The sequence below is a fragment of the Canis lupus genome, chromosome 5 (genome assembly GCF_048164855.1).
Source record: "Canis lupus baileyi chromosome 5, mCanLup2.hap1, whole genome shotgun sequence".
In the NCBI taxonomy this organism is placed as follows: domain Eukaryota; kingdom Metazoa; phylum Chordata; class Mammalia; order Carnivora; family Canidae; genus Canis; species Canis lupus.
In genome coordinates, this window is record NC_132842.1 from 1,834,356 (window position 1) to 1,855,084 (window position 20,729).

Genomic DNA, 20,729 nt, shown 5'->3' on the forward strand with positions numbered 1-20,729 from the left:
AGAAGTCTAATATCAGAAAGTGGTATTTCAAAGTTAATTAAAACCTTTACAAAACCAGGACTTTTCAATAAAGGAAGACGATGCCATGAGTTTCCAGCATTTCAGAGTCTAGGCAACTTGAAAAACCTAAAATGATGAGGCCTGGTTTCCTTTAAATATCAGACCCAGTCAGGAAGTTAGCCCACTAGCTTTGCTAACAGATGTCATATTAGCATTAATTGTAATGGCCCATTTTACTTATTAGGTCACTCTTGCCTATTGGCATTCCAGGCACCTTGCATAAATCCTGCAATAAAGCCAATTAAAATCTCATTAAAAGATAAAACCTAAAACTATGTCAATAAATGCTAAATACATTTTAAATACATTCATTTTGTATCACTCTTAGAAGATATAAAACGGAAAAGAACGGTGTAAATGTTGCAAAGCCTTATTGAGGACAGTGCCAATCTCAGGAGGTCAACCTGGAAAATACAATTAAATTAGTCAAATGTGCCCTGACTTGTCAAATTTCCAAGTCTGGTTTTCATCAGCACTGTATTTAAGGGATTTCCTACATTTTATATGAAACTCTGTTTCTACCTGTAATAAAGTAAGGGAGATATTTCCGAGACAAATGTGTATTGAAAAATACATACAGTGTCATGATAGGCAAGCTGAAATGTCACTTTCAAAAATTTATCCTTTTATCCGATTCATAGCACATATGTCTCACCAGAAAGCATGGAATTTGCTCTCTGAACATCTCTTATAGGAATAGGGAGTTACATTGTAAGTACGAAACTTAAAAACCTGTATGAACAGACCTAAAGGGCTGACCCATCCAGAATCTTTCAAGATTCTCACCTCTATGGGTGAAAAATTGCTTTTCTGTTACTCTCTACAGAAGTATGTAAATAAAGGCTCAGTTTCTGTTCTTTCTATAATGTCTATAATGTTTGAAGCAAGGTAAGAGGTAAGAATCTTCTAAGGAAAGTGATACCTCCTTTAACAAAGAAGAATAAACAAAGAAAATAAAAATAGATTATATTCACAACTAGATGAGTGCTCAGTAAAGAAATGTGTGCATGTGTGTGTATGGCGGGGGGAAGGGGAGACACCTTTTATTTTTAAAAGATTTATTTATTTATTTAAGAAAGCGAGAGAGCTCATGAGCAGGAGGGGCAGAAGGAAAGGGAGAGAGAATCTCAAGCAGACTCTGCACTCCACCCAGGTGCCCTGAGACACATATTTTAAAATAATACCTTTGATACATGTATCCAAAAACAAAATAATTATCATTGGGTAATGACACCTGTGATTTTCATTATACTTTTCTGTAGTCTTGATGCTTTTTGCAATAAAGACGTAGTATTTAGTATAGGAAAGGTAAGTGCTCTCTAAAAACGTATTAGTGGGTATTAGAAATATAGGGATGTAGTTGACTAAATCTATTCAATTGGTCCCAGAAAAAGAGAAAACAAAATATCCAAGTCAAATGGCTGACATTTATTTCTTAAATCAACAACATTCTCTCCTGTGGTCTAAGATGGCTCCACCATTCTTGATGTCCTGCCACCCGATCCAATATCTTTATGCAGATATTTAAGAAATATGCATGAAACTGAGAAGTGGGTTACACTGCTTTAACAATAAGCATTCATAATGCTATTTGTACTACTACCTGCAGAGAATAACACTGGATGATCTCTTTGGAAATTTTATAAATGGAACACTGTCAAATTTATAAGCAACATTTTAGACAGCAAATACGTTGCTTGGATTTTAGCAGTCTTAAACACTGCAAGCAGCTTAACCTTATCTCCCAGTGCCACTGCCTTCCTGGAGTAATTGATGCTTGGAGTCCCCAATTTCACATAAACCAGGCCACTGTGTTATTGTATACAGCAATCTGACTGCTGGCAGAGACAGGAAACTGCACTGAACCCAGATCAATAGACATGTCAACAGTAAGCTGCTTAATCTAATTCTGCCTATCTCATCTCAGGGCACAGAGTTTGCAATTTTACTGTTGGGTCCCTCTGGCAGGAAATGGTTTGGAAAGTTTAGTCTTAAGAAGTTCAAGTGATATGCTTATCCTTCAGACTCTTGAATGTTTATTCAGCAGAATAGCCATTTTAAATGTTTTATAAACGGCAGTAATGTAAACAAGGCACGCCTGACTTCCCTCACATGTGAAAATGATAATGGTGATTTCCTTGACTATGGACAAAGAGATTAACACTACAGCCAATTACACTTTAGAGGAAATTGCTTTGGTTCATATGTTCTGGGCTAATGTCTTCTTTAAACTATCCCCACCTCCAGCACTGGCATTCTTCTGAGAAAAATAAACTATTTGTTTTAAATAAATATTTGTTTCTTCTTTAGCTACATTTTGGACAAATGGCTTCCTTAATTATGAAACCTCAAATGAATATCCGCCAAAGCATCATTCTTACTTCTCAGAATAGGTGATTAGGAACTATTTCCTGCAAGAAAATCAGAGTCTGAAACCCATAGATTCTGGCTCTCCTCGAGACATCACTCCCTCAGGCAGGGTTAGATACTACCATCATCACATGGAAGATAGTGAGTGCTAAGTACTTGTACTGCCTGCAGCTCTGGCTCATATTGTCCTTGAATTATCAAAATAGGAAGGGGACCAATCATTTTCCACATTCCACTTGTACTGGTCTCAATACTTCTCTGTAAACCTTTGGAAATAACAATTTATTATCACTGTCATTCTGTTAAACAGGTGATGTGATCCCACCTTATGGAGAGGTGGATGTGATCCCACCTTATGGAGGATGGGACTAGAGAAGAAGGGAATGGAGGCTAGAGAGGAGGGAAGAGAGCATGGAGGATGTGGATGGGGGGGAGGGCATGGAGGATGAGGGAAGAGGGCATGGAGGATGGAGACAAGAGGGGCAGAGGGCATAGAGGATGAAGATGGGGAGAGGGTATGGGGGATGGAGATGAGGGGGGCAGAGGGCATGGGGGAAGTGGAGGAGGAGGAGGAAGGCAGGGAGGATGGAGATGAGGGGGGAGGGCATGGAGAATGGAGATGAGGGTGAGGAGGAGAGCATGGAGGATGGAGATGAGGGGCACAGAGGGCATGGGGGAAGTGGAGGAGGGGGAGGAGGGCAGGGAGGATGGAGATGAGGGGGAAGGGCATGGGGGATGGAGATGAGGGAAGAGGGCATGGGGGAGGTGGAGGAGGGGGAGGAGGGCATGGAGGATCAGGGATGCAGAAGGAGAAAAAGGGCAGGATGGGAAAAAACAAATTTGTTCTCAGTGGCATCTGGGAATGACAGATCATAAAGATATTTTAAGATCAGGTCTTTGTTTTTGGAAATTAATTGAGGGCTCCTGTACTTAACTTAAACTAGCCCAACATTTTCTAAGGCCAGATAGTGAGGAAGCCATGCCAAATATGGGCTGAATGGGAACTCAAAGAAGTGATAAAACATTTAAGAAATTTGCAAGTGGGGGAGGGGGTAACTGGGTGACAGGCAATAAGGAGGGCATGCAATGTGATGAGCACCGGGTGTTTTATTATATGTTGGCAAATTGAAGTAAAGTAAAATAAAGAAATTTCCAATTGAAAGGGAGGAAAGTCTGATTGGAAGAAGTCAAGTCAATGCTGGTGTCAAGTAGTAAGAGCCTTAAAAAGTAATGAGTAGCAAGGTGGTGAGAGTCAGTAATGATGTACTGAGGGCCCACGGTGTGGAAGGCCTTCCGCAGGGGAGGACGGGGTAGACAAGCTACTTGCCAGCTTCTAGTCTCCAGGGGCCTTATGCCAGACCCGAAGCTAACACACAGAGCCCCTGCTCGGGGTAATGTGTGCTAGTCCACGGGTGACAAAATAAGAGTTTGCTTCACTGTTGGGGGCCTGAATTTCAGTATTTTAAGACAGACATTTATCATGTGTTACCTAACTTTTATTAATCTACAAAAGAATGGTGGCCAGCTGGGATGTTCCTGCTTTGGAAAGCCCTCAGAGTAACACCCCAAAAACAGACATTGGAAATATCAACAGCAAAAGTATTAAAAAGAAACTGTCATTGTCAGTGGAGGTGAGACCCTGAGGTGATTCTCCACTCAAGAGTACTCTAGAAGGAAAATTCATAATTCAAGTATCAAAATTTTCTTTTCATGCAGTGATTCCTGAAAACTCTGACAACAGAGAAGACAGAAACTAATGTCACCCTGTGTGTGGGGTGGGGCAGGGGAGGGGCATGCGGGGGGCACCTGGAAGGGAAGTGCTGTGCTCAGCAGAGCCAGGATTTTTATTCTGAAGCCTTTCTCAGAGTTCCTCTAGCCTTTCCTCATCCAGCTCCCATGCTGCACAGTGCATCAATGTGCCATATTAAGTAGGTGCCATTTGCGTCACAGACAATGTCAACGTGTGACTGCGCTGACAACGGTATGACAGGTAATGAAAAGAATCCTGTTTTGATAAAACGCCACAGAGAGAGGAGACTGAATCCTGAAGAAAGGGTGCCTTTTCTAGCAGGTACAAAAGTGGCTCCTGGTGGGCCTGCTGCACGGTGTACCCAGTTCGGGAGGGGAGAGCACAGAACTGGACCAGCTGACAGCCCGGGATGCTCTGGCTGTCTGCCCAAGCTCTCACCCCGCTTTGGCTCTCCCGAGCAGGTGCTCCCACCTCCACCAACCAGCACTGCAAAGGCAGTTCGAGTCCCTGCCATAGGAAATGCCAGGGGGATGGGCAAAAGGAGTAGCTGGAGACCTGGAGAAGGAGGAGGAACCCATTTTCAATGTTCACCTAAAATCAGAATCCACTGAAGGTTTAGGAATTATTAGTTCCCCTTCTCAGCTGGGTTTGCTCATTTAAAACAGGTCAAAATGAAAGGATCTAGTAACCTTTCTTCTGGATTTCTAGATAACCTCTGCCTCTCTTGTTCTCCAAGGTTAATCACACAAGGCAATCCTAGGAGGCTTATCTGCCAACTGTGGGGAGGGCAAGGCAGCAGCAAGCGACGTACAACACTTCCTGGGAAACTGAGAATCAAAATAATGACAAATCCTATTCCCGGAAATAAAATAAGAATTCTAGAAAAAAACTGGTTCCATTTATTTATGGTACATGATCTTAATTAAAGAGGAGGAAGAACCCTGAAGAAATATGCCATTAGCTCCTCACGTTAGCCGGGATCTGCGTCCCCCCTAATTATGAAACAAAGCACACCTTTATGCACCAGGTGATTTTCTGTGCCACGGTGTGGTGTAATGTACAACGGGGATTGTTTTAATAGGGCTGGTAATGAGATCTGGGTGGAAAATCTCTCTGTTAATTTAGCAGTCCTCCTGAGATGTTAGAATTCTAGTTTGCAGGTGTTTTAAAGTTCCTCGCCAAGCATGACCCCAGCCTGCCACCTAGTTTTGACATTAGGTTTTAAGTATCACCTGTAAATCTCTTCGATTTGTCCTCCTCAAAAATCACTTCTATTCTCTTCTTGCCGCCTCAGCAATGTGAGCTTCTTTTGCTTTGCCCAGTACTATCTAAAATGTTATTGAATGAATGATTCGATGCTATAATAATCCATACTTTTTGAAAGCAAGCTTCTACAGAGTTTAAGCCCTATGATCTGTCCCATCAGGGGCACCGCAACCTCAAACAGCCAGAAACAAGTCGAGCAGCTGCTGTCGCTTCTTGACCTTTTTGCTTGAGGAACACATGAGCCCCTGTAAGCACACTTAAATAAATGACTTGCAAATTAAAAGAAACATTTTTATGATTCACTGCAGTAGGTTGCTTTTTGGGATACAAGGTTAAAAGTGAACAATAAACCTTTTAAGGTTATTGAAACTAAATTATTAACGCCGTGGTGTTTCACCTTCCTTTTGTCCTCTTTATGGCATTCTCCCGGATTACTCACCGCAACTCCACTCCTACAAGTTGTAAATCAAATGAAAAATCTTTAAAGCACAAAAACAGCTGATTAAAATGTTCAACCACAGGCGAACTATGGAGATGATGGGGAGGGACACACTGCATTAAAAAAAAAAAATATGAAGCTTCTGATAGCTTTTGAAGAAATATGTTGTGAAAACTGTGCACTTTCATCTCCAGAAGAGAGCAAAAGGGACAGTCCCACTTTTGAAATCCATTTGCAACCTTCAAAATAATGAGTGCTTTCTTCCACTCACATTGCACCTGGTCCCTCACACCAGAGTGCTTTTCACCTGTACGGTTTGATGCTCAAACATGAACTGCTTCAAAGGGGGGTGGTGACTGGTGGCAGAGGGTGGGGTTTCTTCACCCCCTGATTACGGATGACTGACAAAGCTCTAAGCCAGATACTGGGCTGTAACGTAACTGAGGAATGCCATGCTCCATCCTACCTACATGAGGCCTCCATCTCTCAGCTATACAATGGGTTGATGGTGGTTCTCTTCTTAGGTCACAGTTGTGAATATTATTTGCACCTCTGAGCAACACACTCAAATATTCATCAGGTAACTCATGCTTTTCACATCTTATAAAAGGACGGTTCTAAGGTTCACAAAAGTGCTTGAACTTGTTGAGTGTATTCTGATTAATGAAGCAAGTCCAGTTCTACCCGGGGCACCAGCACATTACATCTGGGAGTCCCCAAGGAAGCTCTGCAAACGGAGGGATGGAGAAGAGTGGAAGCTGGGCCAGACCTCAGGGAGGGGGGTGCAGATGGCATGGCCCCACGGTCCGACTGGAGGGGGTTTCAGGAGCAGTACAGTTCCTAATATCTCCCCTCCCAGAAATGCTCTGTGAAATATCCACCATGAGCAGGGCCAGGCCCCAGACTGTGCATCCTGGGCAGAGAGGTATGCTGTTGCGGTCCTGTAGTCCTTCCTAATTTATCGGCATTTGTACCGTGTAAGTGGGGTCTGATGGGACCAAAGAGTATGTGAGGGGTGGAGGTCCTGCCCTGTGCATGTGCTGCGTAGTTGCCACTCCCCGCCCCCCCCCGCCCCCGTGAGCGCGCGCTGTCCTTGGTGGCTCCAGGGCACAGGGTCCCAGGAGACTCTCCGTGTGGGGAGTTGAACAGGGGTGCCACCCCCCGAGAGGCTGCTCTTCCCATTCAAACCAGAACTTGCTTTGGATGCAGAAGGCGGGCGGTGGTGTTTCGAGAAACACGTAAGACCAAGAGCCCTATATTCTCCTTTCCTACTTGCGTTAATTAACGTAATTAGCCAAACACACTATAAAGAATGGCACAGAAGGGAAGGGAGAGATGGAGCGCCCCACAGATCCTTGCACGCCTTCCTTCCTCATCAGAAAGTCAACAGTAGAGAGTGTGAGTTGACTGTAGGCTTATCAAGAGGAGAGGGAGCAACAGTTGAGTTGCTTTTGTGCAGCATTTCCCCACTTGGTTGACAGTGCAATATGTATGTGTGTATGGGCTGTGAAACATGAATTATGTCATTTCAGAGACTCCACATGCAAGGGAAATGCTCTTGTATTTGTATTTAAAACTGGCATTGATCCCAACAGTGAGAATGTGCTTAGCACTACTGAGCTTAAAAATGGTTAAGATGGAGCAGCCTGGGTGGCTCAGCGATTTAGCGCCGCCTCCAGCCCAGGGCATGATCCTGGAGACCCGGGATCGAGTCCCACGTCAGGCTCCCTGCATGGAGCCTGCTTCTCCCTCTGCCTGTGTCTCTGCCCCTCTGTCTCTCTCTCAGTCTCTCTCTCTCTCTCTCTTGTGAAAAAATAAATAAAATCTTTAAAAAAATGGTTAAGATGGCAAATTTTAGGTTACACGGTTTTTCATCATGACAAAAAGAATGGCATGACAATGCTATCAAGATGAATGGTAAAGTCCACGCTAATAATTTAAAACGTCAATGTTTCTTTACTTAGAACAACATTCAATAGCAAATTAAAAACATCATGACAAGCCGGAAAAGAAACTATAAAAGACAGGAACCAAGCTTTCTATTTTTGTATCTGTAGTGGCACAGTTTTCTGGCATTTTAAACAAAGGACCCGAGTTTTCATTTTGCACTGGGCATCCCGGAGTGTGTAGCTCACACTGACCATGAGCCAGTGATCTGAGTGAAGGTCTTTGTCCTTGGCATGACCTAGGAAGACTGAGGCTTGCCCAGGAAGGGCTGGGAGCTGCACTTCTTCACGAAAGCTGCAGAAATCAAAGCACCGGCCCCTCCTCCTCGGGACTGACAGCATTAGGCTCCAACAGGGGAGTCACCATAAAGATTTGGAACCCTCTATCTGCTCTACTGCTCTGGCAACAAATGTGAGAACAGAAGCAACAGTCACAGCAGCAGCTTTCTGGCATCACCAGGATATAACACATTGAGAGAGGGAGAGATCCATCTGGTGGTTGTGAAGGGAGAGAGTTGCTTCTTACCTTCCTGAAGGCACTCCCTGGTCTACAAGTATCTGCTGGGTCCAGAGGGCCTTGCCAGAGGCCCAGGATGGACCAGCATTTGAGCTCTGGGAACAGAAGCCACCAGCAGTACCCTTCCCTAACTTATCCCCTTAGAGAGAGCTGCTCTGCTTGGGTAGCTGTTCAGAGTCCGCTGCCTCAGTCTACTGCTTTGGTGTCTCAGCTGCACCGCTCCTTCTGGACTCCCAGTCATACAGGAGGAATCCAAGAAAGGGAAACAAGGCAGCCAAGCCAAGTGTGTGCTACCCTGGACAGCGCTCACTCAGCCTGCGCCCCACTCCCTTTCCCCGCAGGCCCCTCAGGCTCTCCTCTCCCCCATCTGACTGACAGCCCTCTGCTGTTTGGCTGCTGAGAGCCTTTCTGGAGGTCTACCATGTGCCTGGAATTACTGACCTTTATCTAAATCATCTCACTGGGAACTCCCAACCATCCCCTGTGGTGTATATTATAGGTCCCCTATTTTATTTTATTTATTTTATTTTATTTTATTTTATTTTATTTTATTTTATTTTACTTTATTTTATTATTTTATTTATTTATTTATTTTAAAAGATATTTTATTTATTTATTTATTTATTTATTTATTTATTTGTTTGTTTGTTTATTCATGAGAGACACACAGAGAGAGGCAGTCATAGGCAGAGGGAGAAGCAAGCTTCCTGTGGAGAGCCCGATGCAGGACTCGATCCCATGACTGCGATATCACACCCTAAGCCAAAGGCAGACACTCAACCACTGAGCCACCCAGGTGTCCCTAGGTCCCCTATTTTAGATGAGAAGCAAGTTCCCAGAGATTGAGTAGAGCATGTGATGTCAAAGAGAAGCAAGGAGCAGAGAAGCAAATGCCCTATCTGCAGACCATGTTCCCATCACATCATGGTGCTCCTGGGTCATGAGGAAACCAGGCTCATTCGCAGTACAGAACATTATGAGACAACTGGCCTGGACTCTGCACAAGCGGCACTGTCAAAAGACATAACAAGGACATGGGGAGAGAAAGAACTTTCTAGATGAGAAGAAACTGAAAAAGAGATTGCAATGATATGCAGAAAACTTAATTGGATCTTGGATCAAAACAAACTATACCAATTGGGGGAACTTGAATATGGATTATGTATTCGATACTATTGAATCGATATTAATTTATTGAGGGTTAGTTTTGAAAAACGTACTAGAGGACAAAGAGCAATTTTAGATGTCTTAAGGGAGAAACGTGAATGGAATGGGAGACACATCTGACCATATCTGTGATGTGATTTCTCTAACAAGAAATATAAAGCACAGAATGCTATGGAGGGATCAAACAGGCTTAGCATGATTAGGTACAAGTCAGCACAGAAGTAGTTAAAAACATTAATGATGACAGCCATTCATTACCCTATTACACACTATTAGATCTACACACCTTATGTTCTTTAGTTAGCCTCCATAACTTCCCTGGGACAGATGTGAACCCCATTTTCACAAAAGAGAAAACAGACTCAGAGATATCATGTAACATGCTCAATGACACACAGCCCAAGATTCCAGCCCAGGTCTCCGTGGCTTCAAATCCCAGCCTAATCATTAGTCTAAACTGCGTATTTTAAAGTAGATGAAAGGTGAGGAAACAGCGGTGGATATTAAAAAACCTGTTCTGAAACCTTGAGAATATACTTGATCCCTACAGTTTCATACGATCAAATCTGTGAGTGGGTCAGCCTCATGAGGGAGAAGTCTCATTCTGAGAGCCTTTGCCAAATCCTGGGATCATTACTGCCCTTATATTCCTGTCTCGAAAAAACAAACCTTAAGAGATTGACTTAAAAGCTTTCCATAAGACATAGTTAAGAAGATCAATATCCAAATACATTGCTCACTGAATCCTGCTTAAGTTGAAATATGGTAAGATTATTTCTTGGCTGGATTTGGGAAAATCTCACAAGATTTTGCAGAGGCACAGGGGAATTGGAGCAATATTATCAGTATTTCTTCTTTCATCAATGTTTTAAACATATTGAAACCCCCCTTGGGGGAAGGGCCATTCGTGTGTGCTTGTGTGTGTGTGTGTGTGTGTGTGTGTGTGTGTATCTTTGTGTATCTTCCACAGGACACAGGGCACAGAGCTTAATACATACTAAATCCTCAATAAATATCTGTGGAGAAAGTAAACTAGAATCTCTCTCATCTGATTATAAAGAAATACAAACAACCTTTTATTGCAGAAAATTTAGACTAAATCCTGAGGCACCAGTTATATTATTTCACCTTATGCGTAGGAAACCCATGCTGCAGGTGCCCCAGCAGGAAGTACACAGGACACGGGGATGGAAAAGGGTGCATCTCTGCAATCCATAGGACAACAAAGCCCTCAGCAGAGCAGAGCCCAGAGCGACTGCAAGTAAATAATAGAGATGGGACCAGTTGCTTGTCTGCTGTCAGCTGAGGGTTTCCAGGTTTTCTTAGATATGCTATTTCATTAGGGCTGTAGCAGTTATCCATCACCCTGTTCAAGTCCCATCAAATCACTGTCCCTTTTCATATGTCTATCTCCAAAAGCTACAAGGCAACTCTGCCGAAATCTGGGTACTGTCAGCTAAAATGATTTATTCCTTTTCCTGAACAAGCTGGTTCCCTGGACTATTTTCATGGTTGTTGTTGTTTCAAATGCTAGCGGGCTTTAAGTTTTGAAAGACACATACACATACACATACACACACACACACACACACACACACACACACACACAAGGAGGGAGGGAAGGAGAGGGAGATTTTCAAGGTTCACAGAGGTAGATATTTAATTAAATTCAATTAAAAATATTTCAAGTTCTATGTTTCAAGCACAGAGGAAAGAGAGATAAAGAGCCTCATATTCTGGTGAAGGAGACAGAAACAAATCCTGACAATACAGGGTTCTACATTCAACACTAGACAAATGTACAAAGAGATAGGGAAGGAACAAGTTCTATCAGAGTAGAGAAGAGAGGACATGGAAAACATCACAAAAAGACTTAAATATCCGAGACGGGCTCCATAGGATTAATGGAATTTTGTCATGCAGACTCTTGTCTATTTTGACTTAATTATTAGCTAGGATATCCACAGGTACACGAGATGACTTCAGCTCCTTACTCCTCAGACCATACGCAAAAGTCATCTCAAAATGGACCAGACTTGAATGTAAGAGCTAAAACTGAAACTTCTGGAAGGAAACATAAGAAGAAATTTTTATGGCTTTGGGTGGGGGTAGGAAGTCTTAGATATGACACCATATACATAATCCCATAAAGAAAAACTGATAAATTGGATTCATCAAAATTAAGGACTTTTGCATTCAGAAAACATCATTAAGGAAACTGACAAGTGTCCATCAATGGATGAATGGTAAAGAAAATTTACATATACATATACACATACACACACACACACAATTAAATTTTAAAAATTCAGTCATTTGGGCAGCCCAGGTGGCTCAGCGTGATCCTGGAGACCCTGGATTGAGTCCCACATCAGGCTCTCTGCATGGTACCCACTTCTCCCTCTGCCTGTGTCTCTGCCTCTCTGTGTGTGTGTGTCTCTATGAGTAAATAAATAAATAAATCTCAAATAAATAAATAAATAAATAAATAAATAAATAAATATTCAATCATTTTAAAAAAAGGAAATCCTGACATTTGTGACTGCATGGATGGCTCCTGAAGGCATTATGCTAAGTAAAATAAGTCAGACAAAGAAAGATAAGTGTCATATGATCTGCCATTTATGTGGAATCTAAAAACAAGCAAACAAAAACCTGAACTCATAGATATAGTGAACAAATTGGTGGTTGCCAGGCGTTGGGGGTGGCAGGTAGGCAACATGAGTGAAGGTGGTCAAAGAGTACAAACTTCCAAATATGAATAAGTCATGGAGATATAATGTACAGCCCACTGAAATTTGCTAAAAGAGTTGATCTTTGAAATTCTTATCACAAGAAAAAAAATTATAACTGTGTGAGGTGATGGATATTAGTAGACATGTGGGGATCATTTTGCAATATATACACACATAAAATTGTTACATTGTACATCTGAAACTAATATAATGTTATGTCAGTTATATCCCAAATTTTTAAAAGATGTTAATTGTAGACCATATGGTAGATATTTGGGTATTTAAAAAAAATTTGAGCCTTTTCACGAAGATGGCTTCGAAGGCGAAGAAGGAAGCTCCTGTCCCTTTCAAAGCCAAAGCCAAAGCAAAGGCTTTGAAAGCTAAGAAAGCGGTGCTGAAAGGCGTGCACAGTCACACAAAAAAAAAGATCCCCATGTCACCTACATTCTGATGACCCAAGACCCTGCATCTCTGAAGGCAGCCCAAATATCCTCGAAAGAGCACCTTCAGGAGAAACAAGCTTGATCACTATGCCATCATCAAGTTCCGCCTAACTACTGAGTCAGCTATGAAGAAAATAGAAGACAACAACACACTTGTGTTCATTGTGGATGTCAAGGCCAATAAGCACCAGATCAAACAGGCTGTGAAGAAGCTCTATGACATCGATGTGGCCAAGGTCAACACCTTGATCAGGCCTGATGGAGAGAAGAAAGCATATGTTTGACTGGCTCCTGACTATGATGCTTTGGATGTTGCCAACAAAACTGGATCATCTAAAATGAGTCCAACTGGCTATAAATCTAAATATAAATTTTTTCACCATAAAAGAAAAAAAATTGACAAGCCACAGAATGGGAAAACCATTGATAAGTCACATCCCTATTAAATGATTTATATCAAGAATACATAAAGGACTCTTAATTACTTGATAATAAGAAGCCAAATCAACCAAACTTATTAAATCAAAGTAAAAAAAATATGAATAGTTTACAAAAGAAAAAGCATACAAATGGTTAATAAGCAAAGATGTTCAACATCATTAGTCATTAGGAAAATGCAAATAATTAAAATCATAAGATACTACTTCATACCCATTAGGATGGCTAGAATAAAAAAAACAGATAGTAATAAGTGTTGACAAGGATATGAATAAATTGCGACTCTCCTCTACTGGTACTGGGAACGTGAAATGGTACCATCACTTTGAAAACCAGTATGGTAGTTTCTTTTTTTCTTAAGATTTTAGTTATTTATTTGAGAGAAAGAGAGATGGCGAGAGCAAGCATGAGCAGGGGAGAGAGGGAGAAGTAGGCTCCCCATTTAGCATGGAGCCTGAAGTAGGGCTCAATCCCAGGACCCCAGGTTCATGACCTGTCGCAAAGACAGACACACTTAACCAACTGAGCTGCCCAGGAGCCCCTGAAAACTGGTGTGGTAGTTTCTTAACAAGTTAAACATAAACTCACTACCCAACCCAACAGTCCCACTCCTGAGTATGAAAAACATTTATAGAAAAGTTCATAACAGCATTATTCATAACAGCCTCACACTGGAAAGATCCAAATACCTATCTGCTGGTGCGTGAAGAAACAAAATATGATGATCTATCCATACAGTGAACTATTACAGAGAAATAAAAGAGGAACTAGTGATATATGGTACACTATAGATGAACCTAAAAACATTGTGCTAATTTAAAGAAACCAAATGCAAAATATATGTTTATTTTATGGTTCTACTTACATGAAATTTGAAATGTCTAGGAAAAACAAATTTAAAAAGATAGAAAGCAGTTAAGTGTTTTCTGGGGTTGGGGTGAGGATAGGGATTAACTTCTGACAGACACAGGGGATTTCTGGGGATGATAGGAATGTTCTAAAACTGGATTAGAGTTATGGCTGCACAACTCTATAAATTTACTAAATATAACTAAATTATACACTTAAAACAAGTGAATTTTATGGGGTGTAAGTTATCCCTCAGTAAAACTGTTAAAAATACTGGTTAGGATGAAAATCGGAGGAAAAGACAAATATTTTTTAGGGAGCATAACAGCTGAATAGTCAGGTATGTGACAAACATTTTTAAGCAGACAAAAAAGAAAGACTGAATGACTATCATACCCGATTCATGCTGATAAATACTCTCCATCATGTGAAACTCTTTTCACTTTTTTCTTTGTTATCCACATGGACTTTTGTGGCTAGAAGGTAAATCTGGGATGTTTTTTAATTCTCTCTTCTTTCTGCTTTTCATTTCTATATTCACCTAACCCTACCTGTGACTGCTTATTCTTCCTTTTATATCTGAATACCCAAGTCCCCTGGTCTCTGTTTCTCTTGAACCAGATAAGATGAAGGGGTCTACCAGCCGTGTTTCCTAACCATCTTCTTCAGCCTCAAAACCTCCAGACCCCTGTGCTTCCTGGTCTAATGCCTCACCCCCTAAAAACAGCTACTTCATTCCTGATGAGTGGACACCCCATACACAGCCTTAGGCCTCTTTCTATGTGGGATGCCTCCCCTTCCGGCTGGAGCACTTATGTCTGTTCCTCCAAATGCAGCTTCACACTCTTCTTAAACACATCCCACAACTAAACCTCTTTAATGGTACTGTTTTGCTCTTATTCGTGTCCCTTTGTTGACCTTTAGTTGGGGGGTATGTGTGTACCTGTGCATGTGCATGTGTGTCTGCAGCCAGATTAAAACCTCTAGATCATGCACCATGTCCTGTCCCACATTTCTTAGACTTTTAACACACCCAACCCATCTTTGTATTGTTTTTGTCGTTGGGCAATAAACAAGCAACCACAAGTAGGAAGGAATGAGATGCTGATAGAACAAAGAAACATTTCTTTCATTTTAAATGTTGTATCCAATTTGCCCATTTGAACACCTTTGGTTACCTACAAAAAGTTGACACGGGAACTCCTCATCCACTGTCTTTATGTATCATGTGGCTCTCATATTAATTCCTACTCGCATCTGGGCAGTTTGAAAAGACCATACCTTCAGTTCATATTTATGCATTTGGCCAGATCTCGGGTGAGACAGAAAACTCAAATGTATTAATGTGAAATATGAATAACCTTTCTTTGCCTGGCTCTGGGTAGGCCTGAGCTGAGGAAACAACTTGGCCTTTGGGCTCTATTTAATATATTGAGCAACCACAAATCAAAGACTGCTACCAATAAGGAAACACACACAATCGAACATAAACCAACACAGCCACAGAAACCAGGAAACCTGTCTGTCTCCGGAACAGAGAGAAGGGTAGGAGGCACAATCCAGGCCAGACCATAACACTGGCTGGTGCCAGAAATGCTACATACCAGTTCCATCTTGCCCTCTGTCTCCACCCCAGATTTGCTCTATGTATTGAGACTGATTTCTTTATTATACATGGTGGTAAAGCTGAGCCTACTGTTTCTGTTTGTCAAAGAAACAGAACACAGCCAGTATCAAGGTGTTTACTTAGGAAAGAAAAGATTGGAAGCTTTCCCCTGTCTAGAAGCTCCCTCTGGACACTTGAATATAGACCTGGAACATCTGATTCTCCTTTAAATTATGCTTCTTTTGGTCAATTTTATATCAGAGATGTCTTGACCTATTTTGGCCTTTTACTTTTCAATGCAAACCAGCCATCTGGAAAGAAGAACCCTTTTCTTCTATTCTCCTTAAACTGACAAGTTTAGAAAGCAGAGGGGAAAATGCACAAGCAATAATTTAAAAACAAACCAACAAACATGTCCACCAATTTTTCTAAGATTGCTCTTCATTCTTAGGTTACTCTAGCCATATCCAAAAGGAGACACTCATCCTAGCCGTGAAAATCTGCCAAAGTTTGCCAGACTAGATGTAGAAATTCACATATATACACAAACACACACACGTAACAACATTTTTGAAGTGAAATTATATTTCCTCTTCTAGGAAAAATATATATACTGCATGAGATTTTTTTTCCTTTTATTTGATGACATATGCTTTAGTGTTATGATGCTAAAAGATGGGGAAAAAAACTTATTCAGAAACCGTTTGTTATGAAGAATCAACTTTTGGTTGCTGAACTTTATTAATTCCAGAAGTCATTCTACCTGGAAATGTATTAGTTACCTCTGAAGGTCATAAAATTTCAATCAATTTTAGAATGTCAGTGCTGTCTGTGGCATATTACAGAACTCAACATTCAAAGTGGCAGTTGTGGCTTAAAGATGATCATCTTTCAGGTCCATCACTGACTTACACAATTTTCACAGGGCAGAGATGCACAGAAAACTTGTCTGTATCAAACGCCTCTTCTGGAAAGTCTCCACCACTCTCCCTAAACAGACTCCCATTGTTCTCTGACATGGACAGACTTTGCCTTAAATCTTCATCTTTTTGTTGAGGCTCTCTTGCTTGTTAATGCCCTGACCTTGGCATCTGTGCTCAAATGACAGCTAATGTGATCTGCTCCAACAATGCTGACTATTGGCAAGGAAGAGAAGCATGCTCAGTGATGTCATTGAACTCATTAGGGATATATTTGACATTTTGGCCCAAGAGAACATACTTATTAAACACAACCTTAGCGAACAGCAGTGTGGTCTGTTGATAAGTCAAGCAAAACAATGCCTGTTTTGTCTTGCTATAAAAATAGCACTTTGACCAAGAAATAGGATTTCTGCTCTTGTCTCTCTAATTATGGTAGCAAAGCAAACTGAAAGATAACTTACGTATGGAGAGACAATAATTTGAAATTCTCAGTGTGATGTTAGACATTTTACAGAATCTAATGAAGGTCCCAATATTAATCAATCATTTAGCAAAGGATCCCTTTTCCAATCCTGGCCCAAGAGCAGAGGCAGATGTTACTGTTGCTGAGACAATATTACTTGAGAAAACATACATATACAAAGCAAAATCTAAATTATGATTTTAATCTAGATGGCATATTTGCAGACTGATAAATGTTGGCTTCCAGCTACTTCAATCAACTGTAGTTTTATCACCCTATCTATTCAGTGAAAATGGCTTGACCTGGACATGACAGCCAGGGAGGGCAGCTGGAAAAGGTTACAGTAATACTGCTGAGCTTTGGCATCGAAGAGGAGTCCCATGAGGCTTAGGAAACCACCTGAAATGCAGCACTATGGGCCTCGCTTTCTGGCACTTAGGAAAGGCAAGCCTTTCATTAGATCCTAAATGAGCAAACATTTCCTGAGACTTTTTTTTTTTTTTTCAAACAAGATTACTTTTAGACATGTGAGTGGAGTATCCTCATTTACTGAGCAGTATGCCTGGAGGAAACTGGTCAGAAAATTATTGAGTAATGGATGCTGGGCCATATAAACAGCTACTTTGTCCTCAAATTATAATGTAGGGAAAGCAACGTGGAAGAGTTGTTGGATCTCTGTCTTATGGCAAGTATAAAGGAGCTCTCTTTGAACTCAAATATATTAGCGTCAGGTACGAATAAGCATTTTTTGCCCAGGTCTGCTTTGGGCCCTGAGCTGAGGAAATGATTTGGCCTTCCATCCCCTCAGGAGACAAGAACACATCTGCCTTTTGTAGACTCTTCCATCTTCCACCCCATCAGGCATGTAGCCAAATGTCTTTCTGTGGCTAAATCCACAGTCATTACTCTGTCCACATCTTACTCTACTTTCCAAGCACCATTGCAAACAACTGACGTTGCCTCCTTCCTGTCTTGGTTTCTCCACCACCATACTCTCTCAACTTCTCGTCTGGTATTCTTTCTATCCCTTGTCAGTTCCCGTTGCTCTCTCCCACTCCTGCACTGATCTCTCAACCCTGGAGATTCCCCAGGGCTCAGAGCTACCCCTTCTTTCTCTTTATCCTCTCCCTAGTACCACCCATTTCCATGGTTTTAAATATCATCTGAAAGTTGATGGTTCCCACATTGTGTCTCCTCTGACCACCATGCTCACATATCCGATGGTTTACTTGACATCCCACACTTAACATGTTCTAAATTCAACACTTGTATTTCTCCCCACCCTGCCCCTCTTCATCTCCCTATCTTAAAGAAGAGGTGCCATCATACACTCAGTTGTTCAGTCAGAAGCTTGGGAGTAATCTTGACTTTCTACTCAGTGAAACCAATCTACAACAGTAGATCCTATTGGTTCCAGCTCCAAAATCTCTCTCAAATCCATTCATTTGCCATCCTACCATCTATTCCAAGCTATTTGTTTCATCTCCAGACCAGCGTAATAAGCTTTCCTGTGCCTGCTGCTGCCCATGGTGTCAGGTATTAATCCACTGTCTCTGCTCCAAAGCCACCTTTTTTATCCTCTACTCTGTGTTTTAAGAGCTGCTTTCTGCATCTATTATATCTCCAGATACTTCCATCATCCTTTTTCCTCTTCCAACTTCTGTGTAACCAAACCCCTTAACAAAATCCCACTTTCCTGAAATACCTAATATAGTTTCTGTTTTCCTGGATGACATACCCACCTTATTATCCATTTTCCACAGAGCATAATTTTAAAATTATAAGTCACACTATACTTACAAGCTCAAAAATACTATAATGGCTCCCTGATAGCACCTTGACTAAAACTCATTTTGTAAGCTTTGCCTTGGTAGGTTTGACTTCCACATACTGCTGATTTCGTCCCATACCACACTAGCTTCCTTCCAGTTTCTGGAATAGGCTGAACTTTTCCCTGCCTTTCACTTGGTTCATGTAGCTCCTGCTTGAGCTGTTCTTTCTTCATGTCTGATTTCCTTGTGCCTTTCAGTATTCAGCCCAAATGGCATATTATCAAAGAACTACCTTTCCTCCTGAAGTATTTTAGCACACCAATTAAGTCCCTATCATGATCTATAATTAAATATGTATTCTTTTTTTTTTTTTTTCAGTTAACTCCAATCACCATGGCATAAAAGGCAGGCACTACGTTGAATTCACCAGTGTGTACCCAGAACCATAACCTCAATATATAATTGTTCAGTGAATGATGCATGAATGAAAAAGTAAATGAAAGACTACCATTCCTACTATATTTCTGTAAATGAATGACTTCCAAATACCACAAATAATCAACAATCAGAAATATCTCTATTTCTTACAAGGGATGATTTGTAAGGCAAATTAATAACATATATACACTTCAGGGAGAAAACCACTTAAAACATACTGGTCCATGGTGGATTCTTTAGAAACATTGCTTTATTTACTCACTGATGGACTATTTGTAAATTTTTCTTATCTATTTACCAAAGCAATTTCTCAAAGGAAACTCTGAATCTGAAAGCAATCAAATTACTATTAATTTTTTTAAGATTCTATAATTTAAACCAGTGATTTAGCTTAGTGTTCTTCCCACTTAATGTGAATTTAGTGAGTTTTCCTGCATTTTCTGCATTTTTTAAAAAAAGATTATTATGTTACAGAAATATAAAAATTCTTTTAATTCCCTTGATTGGAATATCACAAGTTTTCCTAATAATATCAAGTCTATTGTTTAGTGCGACAGGGACGAAGCAGAGAAGAGAGCCGCAAAATCAGCCCAATGCTGTGCTAAGCATGAAGATGACTTGGGTCAGCTTACTTTATTCACATATGTTCTCGGGCTGGGAATCATCTCAAGGGCTAGGAAGATTCCAGGCATTCTTCCAGAGTCTCCCACTTTGACTTCTGGTATAACCTCATTCAAACTATTTGCCTTTGTCATGTTCTCTGCTACACATGGATATTTTTGTGATGGATATTTACATATTGTATGTTTACATAATATTATTTACAACTGGTCACTATTCGTAGATAATTTGCTTTTTTCCAGTTCATCTATATGTTTATAATGCCACATTAAGTACCACTGCTGTTTAGTTACTGAGTTCTAATGATTGACATAAACAAACAAATACGTGTGTGTGAATGTGACTGGCATGAAATCAGATCTTGCTGAATTCTGACTAATGATATTCACTTGTGATCTTATTGGTCTATATCTGAATCAGTGATGCATATTTACAAGAGTGAAGGTTACAATCACTGCTTTTGCATTTGCATGTCTTGGATATTTTACATAGTATTAAATGATTTTGATTTGTTCTAAGAAAATGTCTGACAATATCCACTTGAATGCCTTTTCCAGCTGAAATGCTTCCAAACACAATATTTCCCCTCAAAGTATTCAACCATGTAAGAACATTCATACACTTTTACAGGTGTTTATATTAATGGAGACAGAAGATACCAAGAAAATCCTGCACAATTGAAGGTTGCTAGTAGGGCAACGTCTGTTCCATAGTTGGTGAAATAGTTAACACTAGAATCAGCATTAGGAGATAATCTCGGAGATTATGCCCACTCCAACCATCTACTGAAGTACAAGGCCAGTTTTAGGGTGTGTGATGGCCATCGTAGGAATAATCTATGGTTTATGATCTGGGAAACAGGGTGAGACAACAGGGACTGGAAAGTTAATGATCAAGTTCCACAATCTAACAGCCTATGGTCGAGT

The 20,729-nt window shown here is 40.8% G+C and overlaps 1 protein-coding gene and 1 pseudogene across 28 annotated transcripts in view; one reads left to right on the forward strand and one right to left on the reverse strand.

Annotated features, from left to right (window-relative positions):
• The window catches only part of PARD3 (par-3 family cell polarity regulator), a 649,441-nt gene that overhangs the window by 101,174 nt on the left and 527,538 nt on the right, over nucleotides 1–20,729 (reverse strand). The gene's annotated exons all lie outside the window — the stretch shown is intronic.
• LOC140634505 (large ribosomal subunit protein uL23 pseudogene) lies at nucleotides 12,561–16,108 on the forward strand (annotated as a pseudogene).